Consider the following 13,549-nt stretch of genomic DNA (forward strand, 5'->3'; position numbering starts at 1 on the left):
TGCAGAGGAGGTTTACAAAGCCTCCTTGTGCAAACATCCTGGGCCTGATGCTGCCAGCTGCACTGAAGCAAATCTCATCTGATGGCAGCCAGTGCTGGTTTGTGCTACATTGTCCAATGCAAAAATTTACACTTTAAAGGGAAGTCAAATTCTTTGAAGTTCCACTTGATCAAAAATTATTAAAACATGCAGCTTGAATTTTTAGGCTGATCTTAAACACATGTAGCTGGAAATGTTTCACACTTCTATTCTATTTCTTATATATCAAAAACTGTATTCAGCTCTAGGCTCCTCCTATTCCAGTGCAAGAAATTCTTTGGGTGAAGGAGCATTTTTAACAAATATGTACAACGCCTAAAAGAGAGATTCCAGAACCACTATTAGATCACTGAGAACTGCAAGACTGCGAAGTGTAAATAATTTTTAGCATAGCTGAAACATCTTTCTAGATCTGTGCTTTGTAAGACTGTAATTTCTGCCCAGCCCCTTCTATTTCTTTTCTCATCCAACTGAGCAGTTGAGCTTGTTCAGGGTGTGCTGCTTGCTGCCTTTCACAGAACAAAAGAAAGAGGGAGGAAACCGAAATGACACAACCCATGTAAATTAGTTTTAAAATGTTCAGTGGTGGGCCTGATGTCTGCAGCTACTTTGATTCTTTGCAGAAGAAATTTCCTTTCTATACATATATATGGTTGTCACTTGAGCGTCCCTTTAAGCCAGCTTTGCTGATTCAGACTATGCCCATACCATTTTTATTGCCAAAGCAATAAAAAAAAGGTGTTCCTGAGTTATGTTCTAACTTAAAAGATTTACACAGGGAATCCTCAACCTTAGAAACAACACCAAGAAGAACATTGTAATTTCTGCTGCAGGACTGCTGTCAACGTCCATATGCAAAAAGCCTGCTTGATAAATATCCTATAACAGACTGTGCTTCTAAACCTGAAACTCTGCTCTTTCTGGGCTACAAATCAAAACTGCATCTGTTGCATAACAAAGGCATTAAAGATAATAGCCTCTAAGACTGCGTGGCACATGAGTGTGAGCAGTGTAAGCAATGCCCTGCTCCATACATTACCCTGCACCCCGGGGAGCTGGGCTGGCAGAGCATGGCCATGTCCCTGATTGCTACATTTTGATTTCCAAGTCAAGGTCAAGAAGCAATTTACCAGGATCCCTGTTGCTAACACACATGGGCTGCAGGCTTTGGAGAAGTCATCTTGCCACGTTAAAAAAGGTCTCAACAACTGGAACATAAAGAGATGAAATAGTCTGTAAGCTGCTTTATACCCTCAGGTACTTCAGCACGTTGGACTGAACAGCATGGATGCCAATTCTTTTTAACCTGCATATATCAGCTCTGTATATATATTCTAATTAAAAACACTATATTGCAGTGTATTCCCTCATCTGAGGTATCAGCAAATGGGCACCAAGCAGGTTACATAAAAAATAACAAAGAATGCATTGGAATAAATGCCATAAAATAAATAATGCAAGGATCGTCCCTGCCCCAGAAACCTTGCAATTTAGGCCACGAACAAAGAATCCTTTAGGGATCATACCAAACCTACCTCACATTCCTCAGCTGACATTTACATTGTGCTGTACTTCTTCGGTTCATACTTTCAGGGCTGAACTATGCACTTGTTCTGATGTGCACTGCTGAAATCTGCTCTGGATCTCGTGGTTCACAAGACTGTGAGCCTTCTTGTCAGGCATTATCATGACATTTAGGATAGATATTGAAAAATACCTAATCAGAACACTGTGGGTGAGGGGTGTGTCGTACTGTATTTAACCCAAGTCTTCCTGTAGAACAAAGAATTTTAATTTTTAAAGTGTGACCAGCTATGCCCATACCCAAAAGACAGGGGGAGAGGGAAGGGGGACAGGGTGGTGGAATTACCAAAACAATACCAAGCAACAAGCAGCTTTCTGTCTGGGCCCCTCTCCTCCTGTGTCACAAGTTACCTGTCCTAAGCCAGGAGTATCACTGTTCCCCCTACAGGATCAGAAGTGTCCTCACTGCCACTCCTTGCTGGCTGAAATTGAGCTAAAAATCCGTTTGAAATTGTATCAGTCTCAACGTGGCCATCTAAAATTCCACCAGTACCTCTCAATCCTTAAAAAGGGAATGCTTTTGACATCTGCTACAAATGAGAAGGCTTGAGCCCGCTTTGTGGATGTAGGCTTTGCTTTGGAAGGATAAACGGAGCCCCATCAGATGTGCAGACCATGGGGAACAAATAAAGGTCTGAAATTAAGGTCTCCAATTAACTATTTCACTTGCAAAAATTACAGACTGATGTAATCAATCTCCAGCTCTGGAGGGCTGGGTTTGTGCACTTGCAGTGTGCTGTACTCAGGTCAGTTTTTTCCTCATACATGGCAAATCCCCCTGCCAAGTCCTGACACTATTTGGATTCTCGTTACCTTTCTTTTGTTAGGTCAAATTTCAAGATTAAGAAAAAGAAGAAAACAAAACCACACAGTGCCAAACAATAAAAGAGAAGCTATTATCTATCAGACAGAATAGCTTTTTTCCCATTATTTTCCCTTTGAAAGAGGAAAGGAATGAAGCACTGAGTGGACAAGCTCCATTTTGGCCTATGAATCATCCCTGATAAAACTGCAGATGCACAAACCCAGTCACAACAGTATCACAGTAAGAGAGATCAGATAAATTTCCATAACCATCCAAAAGGCCCCTGAGATGAGGCAGGATGATTTTGAATTGAATTTTGAGATGCAAGACTCAAATGGACTCAGGTTACTTGCTTGCAACACCCACACTCTGTCAATACACAGTGCTGAAAAGGAAGAGCCAAATCTTGTTAAAATTATGTCTCAGGCACTAAGAGAAGTGCTAATTACCAGCTGGACTGAAGACCACTGAGATAAGCAAAATATTCCCTGCCACAGCCTTTTAGACAACATTCGTTAATTTCTAAAACCCAAGATGTGATGATAGCAGGGAGAGATGGAAGGAAGGGAAGGATTAATCCACTTTCAGTCATATTTAAATAAGCCTTCCTTTAAATTATTTAAAATTAACTGAGAAGCATTATCTTTTCATCAACTTCTACAAAAAGAAAGGCAGCCAGAAATTTATCTGTGCAATTAATGTGATATTCATGTATACAGAAGCACTTTTAATTGAAACTATAAGTTGGCTTTTCAGTAACTGAAGGATTTCAGGTAATGGTTTATGAAATCAAGAAATAACACCAGAAAAGTGGTTATAATTTAAATTAGCAGTCACCTTTTAAGGAAGATGTGTAGCTCACCTGAAAAATACCATAAGTCTACAATTTTGAAGTGTTTACATATCTAGTTTTATAGCTCCTACAAAGAAAAGCAAAAAACAAACACAAACCCGACACCTTACTCTGATAATTACTTTTGAAGAAATGCTTGCACAGATGTTTCCAGTGAACCAGGTGAAGCAGCACAAGTTTTGGTGCCAATTTCAGATTATTCACGAAGGCGTTCGTGAGCATTGCAATGCTGCTGAAGGCTCAGGCTACTCCTTTAGGTGTGTCCCTTTGCTGAGGGAGTCCAGGTCCCTGGCAGGAGGCTGTGGGCAGGTGAGGGTCGGCCTGTTCTCCAGGAAACCAGGGGCAGGACCAGGTCTCAGGCTGCTCCAGGGGAGGCTCAGGGTGGTCAGACCCTGCACTGGCTCTCCAGGGAGGAGTGGGCTCACCATCCCTGCAGCTGCTCAGGGAAAGCCTGGACGTGGCACTCAGTGCCACGTGATGTTCGATCATACACTGGATTCAATGATTTCAGAGGCCTTTCCCAACCTAACTGATGCTGTGAAAATTAAATAATTCAAAACCTAAACCCCAAAAAAGACTAGGGAAAAAATACCCTGCAGTATTATTGTCTTCTGTAAAGAAAACAATTGCACTTAAAAGCAAGAATGAAAATACCCAGCAAACATCCTGACACTAAACTACAGTGGGATGGAGCCAATTCCTTAAAACCAAATAATGTAACTCTTAACACAGCAATGCAATTTCCTCTGCCATTTCCACCTGTGAGGATCAAAAACTGTTTTCCAGCTTTCAAAAGCCGCAAAGTATCGCCACATTGCTCAGCACCTGACTCATGGAAAACCACTCATGGAATCAGTCATTTGATGATTCAAAATTACCTGAAAAACTACCTGTATGTTTTTCCACATAATTTCAGATCAGTTCAATTGATGTTTTTAACGTGTCACATATCTGAGAGCTGCACTTAGATCTTTGTTTTCACAATATTATTATTCACTGGTTCTACTGTGGGGAGGGGAGGTGGTTATTCCAGATTAAAGTGAGCAGTGTCTTTCCAAGGGTAAATTAAAAACTAAAGCAGGATGAGATCAGGGAAGATTACCAGGCACTGTTTATAAACTGAGCATAACTAAATCAAAGGTATATAAATGAGAGCACGCATTTCTTGGCAGATTGAAGTGCCACAGACTTCATTTTAAAATCTCCAGCAATAAAGATCACTTTTTTTTTCAGAAGTAAGCGATTTCATGCCAATTCACAGCTACTCCTGTAAAGTATTGCTTTCACCTTGTGTGTTTTAAAATACAAGAAGCATTTACAAAATAAACACATGTGTTTGTATAGCAAAGAATTACTGCAAACATATACTTTTGATTTCCCCACATCTGGAAATGCAGTTAGGTAACAAGAGGCTTTAGCTCATCACAGGAAAGCTGTAAGAAACTAACATACAGGAATCCACACAAAACACACAAACAAAAAATCATTACAAATAAGAACAACAATGTTCTTTAAGTTTAAAAAAAAAAAAAAAAGGAAAAACAAACTCCAAAAAAAAATGTCCCCCAAAACCCCAAATCAATCAACTGGTAGACTGTCACCATAGCCGAAATCCAACATAACATCTTTTTTCTCAGACTTCAATCCAAAGATTTAGCACTGAAAATGAAGATGCAGCAGAGAATATGAAGTTTTTTTGCTTGATTCAGACTACCAGATAAAGGTCTAAGCAAGCTGTGATTCTTCTATCCACACAGGGACCACAACTCCACAGTACAAACTTCACTAGTAAGAAATCTTCCACAAGAACTCAACCAGACCAGCAGAGCTGGAGATTTACCCCTTCCACACCCAGCGAATGGGAACATGGCACAGGAGCAACACCCAGCATTTCTCCACAGCAATGCTCACCCAGCTCTCTAGAGAGGTAAAAGCAACATGCAGAGGACTGGTGCTGCTGTTGGCCTTTCCTGTCCTTCCAAGGCTCTGTGCACCTTCACTCCGGGCTGGATCCAGACAGCTCTGTGACCACCGCAGCAGCTGGGCTCACAGAGTGCCTCTGGGGGTGCTCTCTGAGCGCCTCTGGGGTTCTCTCCCCCAAGCACACAACCCCACAACCACCCACCAAAGCATCCCTGCAGCTTACAGAGCCCACCAGCCCCACACCAACTCATTAACTCTCCCAGTTAAGTACCACATGCTTACTCCAAGGCGTCATTCTTCACTCATTCCGCAGGGAGGAGATGGGATTACTCCCATGAAAGCAGTGCAAATAGTTCTGTTACCTGATGCAAAGACTAATTTAAGACATTTTCTTGTATCAAGTCACACAGATGAAATGGCACACCAACTATTTTTACATGGCTCTTCTAGTTAAGCTCATGCTCTCATTAGGATATCTCAAAGGAGACCATTTTATCAACATCTGTTTACCAGCCTTACCACACATGCCAATTCCAGCACTTTCTCAGTTTGTAAAGAAAAACAAACAAAAAATTAAAAGCATGCAGAGCCAAACATACACAATACTTTAGGATGCATCCAAGTAGACAGGAGCCGGCTTGAGAAAAGCAAAACTATACCAGTGATGTGTGAATGCAGGAAAGCAGCAACCTGTACAACTAAAAAAAAACTTGGCCCAGCTCGTCCTCACCTGGGCCAAGGTCTTCTCAGAAGTTATTTCTTTTCCCAGCCACCCGGTACAGTCTCAGGTCATCAAAAAGCTACTCTGTATTTCACAGCCAAAACCGAGGGCATCAGCAAAAAGACCAGCCAGCCCCTGCTACACGCTGCCAGATCTGAAGGGCTTGGGCAAAAAGGAAATGAGTCCCGTCTCGGTCCAGCCGCAGCAGGGATGGCAGGACCTTCCGCCGGCGCACGCAGAGGCACACGGGGGCTGCTGCTGCTGCTGCCAGAGCGAGCAGAGGGTCCCCGAGCCCCCCGAGCCGGGGGAAGGCACCCCGAGCCCAGCCGAGCCTCCCGCCAGGGCTGCCCTATTTGAGCCCTCCGTTGTTCTCCAGGGCACACCGCTCCCGCCCCAAGCCCCCACCTTCCCTCCCGCGCGGGGATTCTCCAATCAAAGCAGATAAGCGCATCATGTGAGGGATGGCAGGCACGCTGGGGGGAATTTCCGAGAGCTCCTGCAGCATCCACGGCCACAGGAGATCTCCCGGGTGAGAAGCACGGGCCAAGCAGGGGTGCCAAAGTGCCCGCGTTACCTGCAGCTCACGGCTCCCGGGGCAGACTGCAGCACCTCATTTGCAATCTGCTCCGATACACCTGCAACCACATTCCATCTTCCCCTGTCATTTACTGGGTGACCACTATTCCTAAGTGTATTCTGTAGGGAAGCAGTACCCAAATAACACAGGCTGAAAGACCAGAAAGCAATAATTACTCGGTCTCTTCTTTGCTGATGTCAGACGTGCAGTACAGCTCTCCAAATCCACCAGAGCACCCAATTAATCTGCACTAATCCTCAAGAACTATATCTGAAAAACAAGTAGTAAAATCAAATCATCCAACAGCCTCTGCCTTGCCTTGCCGTCACCACCACACCATGCTACCCAACCTCTCCTTTAACACATCTGAGCTTCCTCCTCATCTCTGCAAACAAACCTACAGAGAATTTATCAGCCTCTCTCCCTGCCTTCTCCAGAAACACTTTTCTTTCCATGATCACAGTCCTTCATAGAAAAAATTATACCAGTTTCTGTTGGGTTCAACAGATCACATTAGCCTTGCCAAAGAAACCACTCCATGGCTCAATTTCCTACTTCCCAATAAGGCATTCACATCCCATTTCAACACACACTTGACCAAGAAGAATTCTGTAGGAATTACCCTACTTTGTGTATTTCAAAACAAACAGGCTCTCAGTGCAGCTATCAAACCCTTTCTCCCCTGCGTGGCAGCAGCAGTGAGATGGCAGAGATGGAGTCAAGCCCCTGGATCCAGCACACAGCCTTGGCTCAGAGGAGAGCACAGAGCATCTATATGTGCAACAAGTACAGCACATGCAGCAACATCCACAGTGCACATCCCCAGAAAAGAAAACCAAAGGGCAAATGTGGGAGACATGGCAATTTTAGGCATGAGAATTAATATGTTCAAGGAGTATAAAAATGGGAGCAGAAAAACCCATAGAGTTTTGGAATGGTCTACAAGATCAAGGAGTTAAAAAATGCCACTTTGCTATGAGAAGTTATTTCATCCGACTTCATTCAAGACCACAGCTTACACCTCAGAGAACTCCCTTATTACTTGTTATTTTCCACATCATCAGTGTTCACAGGATCATGGACACTCGAGATCACTGGAATCCAAGAGATGCTCCTTATTAACCTTCCAAGTCCTTCTTCTCTTTTGCTCCCTTTATTAGTCACTGACCTCCTGGATGATTACTTCCAGTCTGCACAAACGTGCGTGCTCAGGCTGAATGGAGAAATTGTTAGAAAGGGAAATTTATCTGTAACTTCAAGAATAAAGAGCCTGCCCTTTAATATCTTTTTCATACCCATTTCCTACTTACTAAAGTGCACCCAAAATTCTGTAGCTGAATATATATCCCCTCTTGGCTGGCATATTGCTAGACCAACTGCAGACATAAATTACTTCTATGTAACTATTTGATAATTCAATAACATTTGTAAATTTTTTATCTTCATAATTTCAGATGGTGCTGCACATAAAAACAACAGAATACAAACACCAAGACTAGATTAAGACTTTTCAACTAAAGAGTCTATTGGTACAACATCTGAGAAGGAACAATGTAGAGGGTTTAATTTGAACAGTCTCTTACAAATCCAGCCTCTGCAACGTTACACACCTGCTCAAGGTCTTCTAGGCTGCAAGGTTGGCTCACAAAGGAAGTTTCAATTTGAGAGCCCCAAAGTCAACTGAACAGAACCGGTTTCTGCAGAAGGGAAAGGGCAAAGGCACTTTGTAACTTCAGCACCACCGATTTCACCAGTCTGCAAACAGCCCTTAAAATGGAGCACGTTCCAAACAGGCCGTCTCACCTCATCTGCCAAAGCTCCCAGTTACTGTTACTGGGGAAAGAACGGGCTCTTACTCTGAGGGAAGATCAAACCAGGGACTCTCAGCTCTCCTGGAGCAGGGCCTCATGGTGGTACAATTATACATCCCATATAAAATAGGAAGCAAGGCCCTAATTTTGGATGTACAACAGCTGCCAACCAACTTCTTAAGCTGCACTTTTGTCCCTGGCTATTGCATACAGAAAGGTGAGAGACCCACTGAGCAATTAGGAACACCTATGGGGTATAGAATAGATTTTTTACCAGGCAGCTTGGAGCAATTGCATAAATAGATTATGGATTCACCTGCAAGGTGGTCGTGAATAGAGGAGGACAAGGGATGCTCCACCCATGGTCTGTCTGTCCCATGACTAGCTATGAGCCACAGGTGGGACAGGATCACGATGGAGCTTAACAATGCTGACTGGCAATGGAAAAGAACAGGAAACCACAAAGGGATCCAAGTGGCAGCCCCATCTGCCACAGAAACCTACATGGTGCAAAAGGCAAGTGGCCTTAACAGCTGGATCCCTTGTACTTGTCCCTTTTCAGGAGCAGATACACCACATTAACCTAACCTTTCAGTGACACCACTCTCTCCCACAGGAAAACCGACTAGTGCCTCTAAGAACTCTAAAGGTGAAATGAAACATTTTAATTGCTCACAAATACCATTTATCCAAGAGTAGTAACAAGGGAAACAGCGTGCTATGACTTCATATTAGGCTAGGAGGCTCTTCAGAGGAGAGGAAGATGAAGGTTTTGTCTCATTCTTCTCCAAAACTCAAGATTGCTTTGCTGCTGCACAGGCACAACTTTAACAAGTACTTCTTTCAGTAGCTGACATGTAGAACGACTTGTAAGGCAAACTGACCACAGCACCTCACTACCTGGCACAAGCTGATGTTGGTCCTCACAAGGAGGGGATGCAAGTGTTGATTTCCCTCCAAGATCCCTGCAGGGAAGACATGTGCAGCCCATCACCCAGAAGTCTGCAGGAGAGGAGCCTCTAGAGCCACAGCTGAGCTGCACCATCTATTGCTGCGACTCGCAGAGGCCGCTTGGGAGCGTCTTGCCCTGGACACTGCAGATTCCCAGCATCAGCACCCCACAGGCAGGGACAGAAGGGCTGTTCTGATGCTGCTCCCCATCTCGTGGCACCCTATTCCAGGCGCTCTGATACTTCAGCATGTCCTTCTGGAACAAGGACCTCACTACTGGGCTAATGAATTCATTCCAGAATGGCTGGGAACCTGTCCTCCTCCACAGTTTCACAAGCCCCTTGAGCCATATTTACTAGACTTCCAGAAAACACTACCACCATAGGAGCGGTGAGGACCAGCAAGATAGATTTTAATAGTTTGGTGTTCACAGGGCAAGATACAAGCAAAGCAGGACGGCTAATGCCAAAGCACAGTACCTTTGGTATTTATACCACTGATATCCCATGTATTCTAACCCTCCACAGGTCAGCTCTTTGGAACACAAAGTCCAAAAATCACATTCTTTTTCTGCAGAGGCAAGAGGACCACAAAACCTGCTCCCAGAGAGTCCTGCTGAATAAAACTCATCTGAGCCTTTGATGCGTGCACACAGGTGATTCTGATGTGGTGCTACGCATGAATCTTTCATAAGAATAAGATGTCCTAAATAGTACAATCAAAAAACTTTTGAGGGCTGGATCATAAACACTCCACTGTGTGCAACTTCTCCAGACATCAAAGAGTCTTCCCCGAACCAGATGCATTACATATCTGGCAAAATTAGTAAATGTGCTCAAGCCATCAATTTTGCAATTTTTGAAGTAGCACAATGCATCTATTTATTAGAGAATGGAACTAAGCCCAGGCTGCTGATTAGCCATCCCACAAATAATGCTTATGCAACCCTTCGTAATGATTTCCACTAACAACCAACCGGAGATTTTATGACTTGGAAAATTTCACTTCTAAACCAATTTACAACACTTCCCAAAATCTAATGGGACAGATGATTGAAAGTGCAGAGGAAAGCAGCCTTCTCCGAAATCAATGAGGTACAATTTTCGTAAATAGTCTCTCTTAGGTAAGATGCCTGCATTAAGTTTTGGTTCTCATTTCTAAAATTCTCATAAGTACTCCTCTTTCCTTTCCTCCCTTTCCTCTAGAAAAGGGATTAATTCAATTTTAAGGAAAATAATAAACCAGCAGTTTCAGGCTTCAGTCTCTGGCATATTACAAAGAGGAAGGAATAGCAATTGAGCTTTTAAAACCACCAGGGAAAGCAAACCACCAAACAATTCGAAAAGCCCACAGAAATGACAAGATAAAAAATGAAACAGAAATACAAACCAAGCCATCTTGGTAAGCACAAAACTTATATCGCTACAAGCTTTCAACACAGTATACCTAAGCCTGGTGAAAATGAAGCCATCAGTTCCTACACAGCTGTAACAAATACTTGACAGACTTCCAGCACAGCCCCAAGTTCACCATCACAGCCAGCTATTACTGGAACAAATGCCCAAAGTCTGCAGCAGAAGTCAGCAGCGTATGTCAAGCCCAAACAACTCGCCATTGTTTTTGAAAAGGTGAAAACAACACAATATTTTGTGTGAAACACAACAGAGAAGTATTTCCTCTGTCAGTAAGGGAAATGCAAATGACTTCTCTTTCCTGCCCCTTTTGGTCTTCCCCTTCAAGAGGAAGAGAGTCTCTTCCCTGCATTCTAAGAAAAAGCAGAGAGTGTAGGTTATGCATAAATTCATGACAGAAAGCACTATTTTAGAACAAAGCTCCTGTGCGTGGGTGCACGTCTTTAAAATAAAAGGCATTGTTACTCTCCCAAGTGCATATCCACAGCCAGCAATCAAGTCAGATCCTCACATTTTATTTTGACAGCCACGCAGTCATATTTTCACCAGGGGTTTGACTTTCCCATCAATACCTGGTTTTTAGCAATATCATCAAGAGATGAATCAAAACTGACACGTGAAGGCACACGGGTATTAACGGCTGTGGAAAGGAATTCTCATCCTAGAGCTCTGTAATTTAACTGCTTCATCAAGGTACCAGTCGCAGGGAGGAATAAATCTGAACTCATATTTAGGAGCTGTCTCTGCACAATACAAAACTGCTTGGCTGCATATAACAGTAATTACTTTGTAGTTCATGACACTATTAGGTACCCTTGATCTGGTGAAAGCCTGCAAGTACTGTGGCCATGACACTTCCAGAAGCTGGAAGGAATTGACCTGAAGTGAGAAGCAGTATCAGCTTGCTAGCACTGCTCAGGTAATCTCCAGAACACAGCCCTGAACACAAACGTGCTATGGAAGAACCTGCTCCATCCCCTCGCAGGATCCAAAATCAGACCTTTTCCCCAGGACACTCCTCAACAGCAATTATTAAACTGAAAATTCCATGGTGCAACAGCAGGCAAAGTTTGAGAAACACAAACATTATTAATGTATTAACAGAGGATGATGCACACTATACTGAAGATTTATGCTGTGCAAGACTTTGTGTCAAATCCACCCTTCCCACAGATGCATCCCCATGGACACTTTAACATTATATAAACTCCCCCTGAGATAATGATTATTCTATAACTTTCTAAAATCATCCCCCTTTGGGAAAGTATTACCTAACAAACACACATTAAATACCTCACAAGCGCATTAGATCCTTGGGTTTCTACTACATGCTAGCATAAAAGAATATTTGTACTTTATTGTGAGATATTAAAAAAAAAAAAAAAAAAGAAGACCAGGCTGGATAACTGTAACTGCAAAGGATAAACAGGATTAAGTAACAGGTGTCTGACTGCACATAATTCAAAGTCGTGCATGGAATACAGTGCACAGCCTTGGAATGGCTATGGAATGGAAATGGAAACATTTTGCACCTTGCTTTGAAAATCACCAGTATGCAATTTACAAATGTCTTGTAAATTCCAACCACACAGACAGAGGCAACAAGGAGCACTTGTACCCCCAGAGACCTCTGGATATATACAAAAAAAACCAAACAATCTTCAAAGGTAAGCCTGCGAGGGGGGGGAAAAGGAAACAAAAAAAGGGAAAAATGGAAGGGAAAAAAACCAACCCACTGCAAGAAAGTTATACTTAACTACACAGAAACATTTGTCACACCGCCCAGCACTGACAAAATCCGGATACACTCAGAAACTACAGCAGCGAGGATGAGGGGAGGACTCCAGCGGCCGGGCACACACACAGAGGGACCCACGGAGGGACCCACAGAGGGCCCCACACGGATCCACGGAGGGACCCGCACACGGAGGGACCCGCGCACGGATCCACGGAGGGACCCACACACGGACACGGGTGAAACTGACACAGACGCGGGTGAAACTGACACACAGACACATGCGTGTGTGTGTACACAGCCCTGCATGCGTGTCGCACACAGGCACGCAGACACACCTATGTGACACACACCCACGTACCACAGCCCCACACGGGTATGAGGGACCCATACGGCGGCAGACCCCCGCAGGCGAGCCCCACAGGTTCGTGGCAGCCCCACACGGGGGTGAGGGACTCACACGGCGACAGTCCCTCGCAGGTGACGGCCCCACGGGTTCGTGGCAGCCCCACACGGGGGTGAGGGACTCACACGGCGACAGTCCCTCGCAGGTGACGGCCCCACGGGTTCGTGGCAGCCCCACACGCTGGCGCCGGCCCCACGCGGCCGGGGGAGCCCAAGGTTACGGCCCGGCGCGGGGGGGGGGGCCCGGGCAGCGCCGCTCCCCGCCAAGGGCGCGAAGCCGCGGACAGAGCCGCGGCCGCCCCCCGACCCCCCCGCCTCAATGGTGGCCGCTCCAGCCGCCCGTACCTCAAGCGCCGAGGCTGCTTCCTCCTCCTCTTCCTCCTCCTCCTCACGCCGTGCCAGTGTCTGTGTGTGTCTGTGTGTGTGTGTGCGACCCGCCCGCCCCACAGCGGCGGCGGCTCCTCCTTCCCCCCTCCCTTCCCTTCCCTTCCCCTCCCTCCTCCCCCGCCGCCGCGCCCGCCTCAACCCCCGCAGCGCCCAGAGACGCGGCAGGGACGGGGGAAACCCTAGGGCGGCCGCCGCCTGCGCTGGCCGGGCCGGGCCGGGCCGCCGCCGGCTCCCCCCGCCGCCGCCGCGCAGGCTGCGGGCAGCGCATGGCAAGTGGGCGGCGGGGCCGCGGGCGCGGAGCTCCGCCCGCACGGCTCTCCCGGGCGCGGAGGCTCCGCGGCCCCGG

At 45.5% G+C, this 13,549-nt stretch overlaps 1 protein-coding gene across 5 annotated transcripts in view; it reads right to left on the reverse strand.

Moving 5' to 3' along the window:
* PLCB4 (phospholipase C beta 4) overlaps nucleotides 1-13,204 on the reverse strand; it is a 176,559-nt gene extending 163,355 nt beyond the window's left edge. For 4 of the 5 annotated variants that reach the window (XM_058802872.1, XM_058802870.1, XM_058802871.1 and 1 more), the window contains exon 1: nucleotides 13,162-13,204. The gene's annotated coding sequence lies outside the window, so the exon portion shown is untranslated. Of the gene's footprint in view, nucleotides 1-12,871; nucleotides 12,954-13,161 lie in introns of those variants that run through there. The other variant, XM_058802868.1, reaches the window with a different exon arrangement.
* Between the last annotated feature and the right edge of the window lie 345 nt (nucleotides 13,205-13,549).

This window comes from Ammospiza caudacuta, chromosome 3 (genome assembly GCF_027887145.1).
Source record: "Ammospiza caudacuta isolate bAmmCau1 chromosome 3, bAmmCau1.pri, whole genome shotgun sequence".
Lineage (NCBI taxonomy): Eukaryota > Metazoa > Chordata > Aves > Passeriformes > Passerellidae > Ammospiza > Ammospiza caudacuta.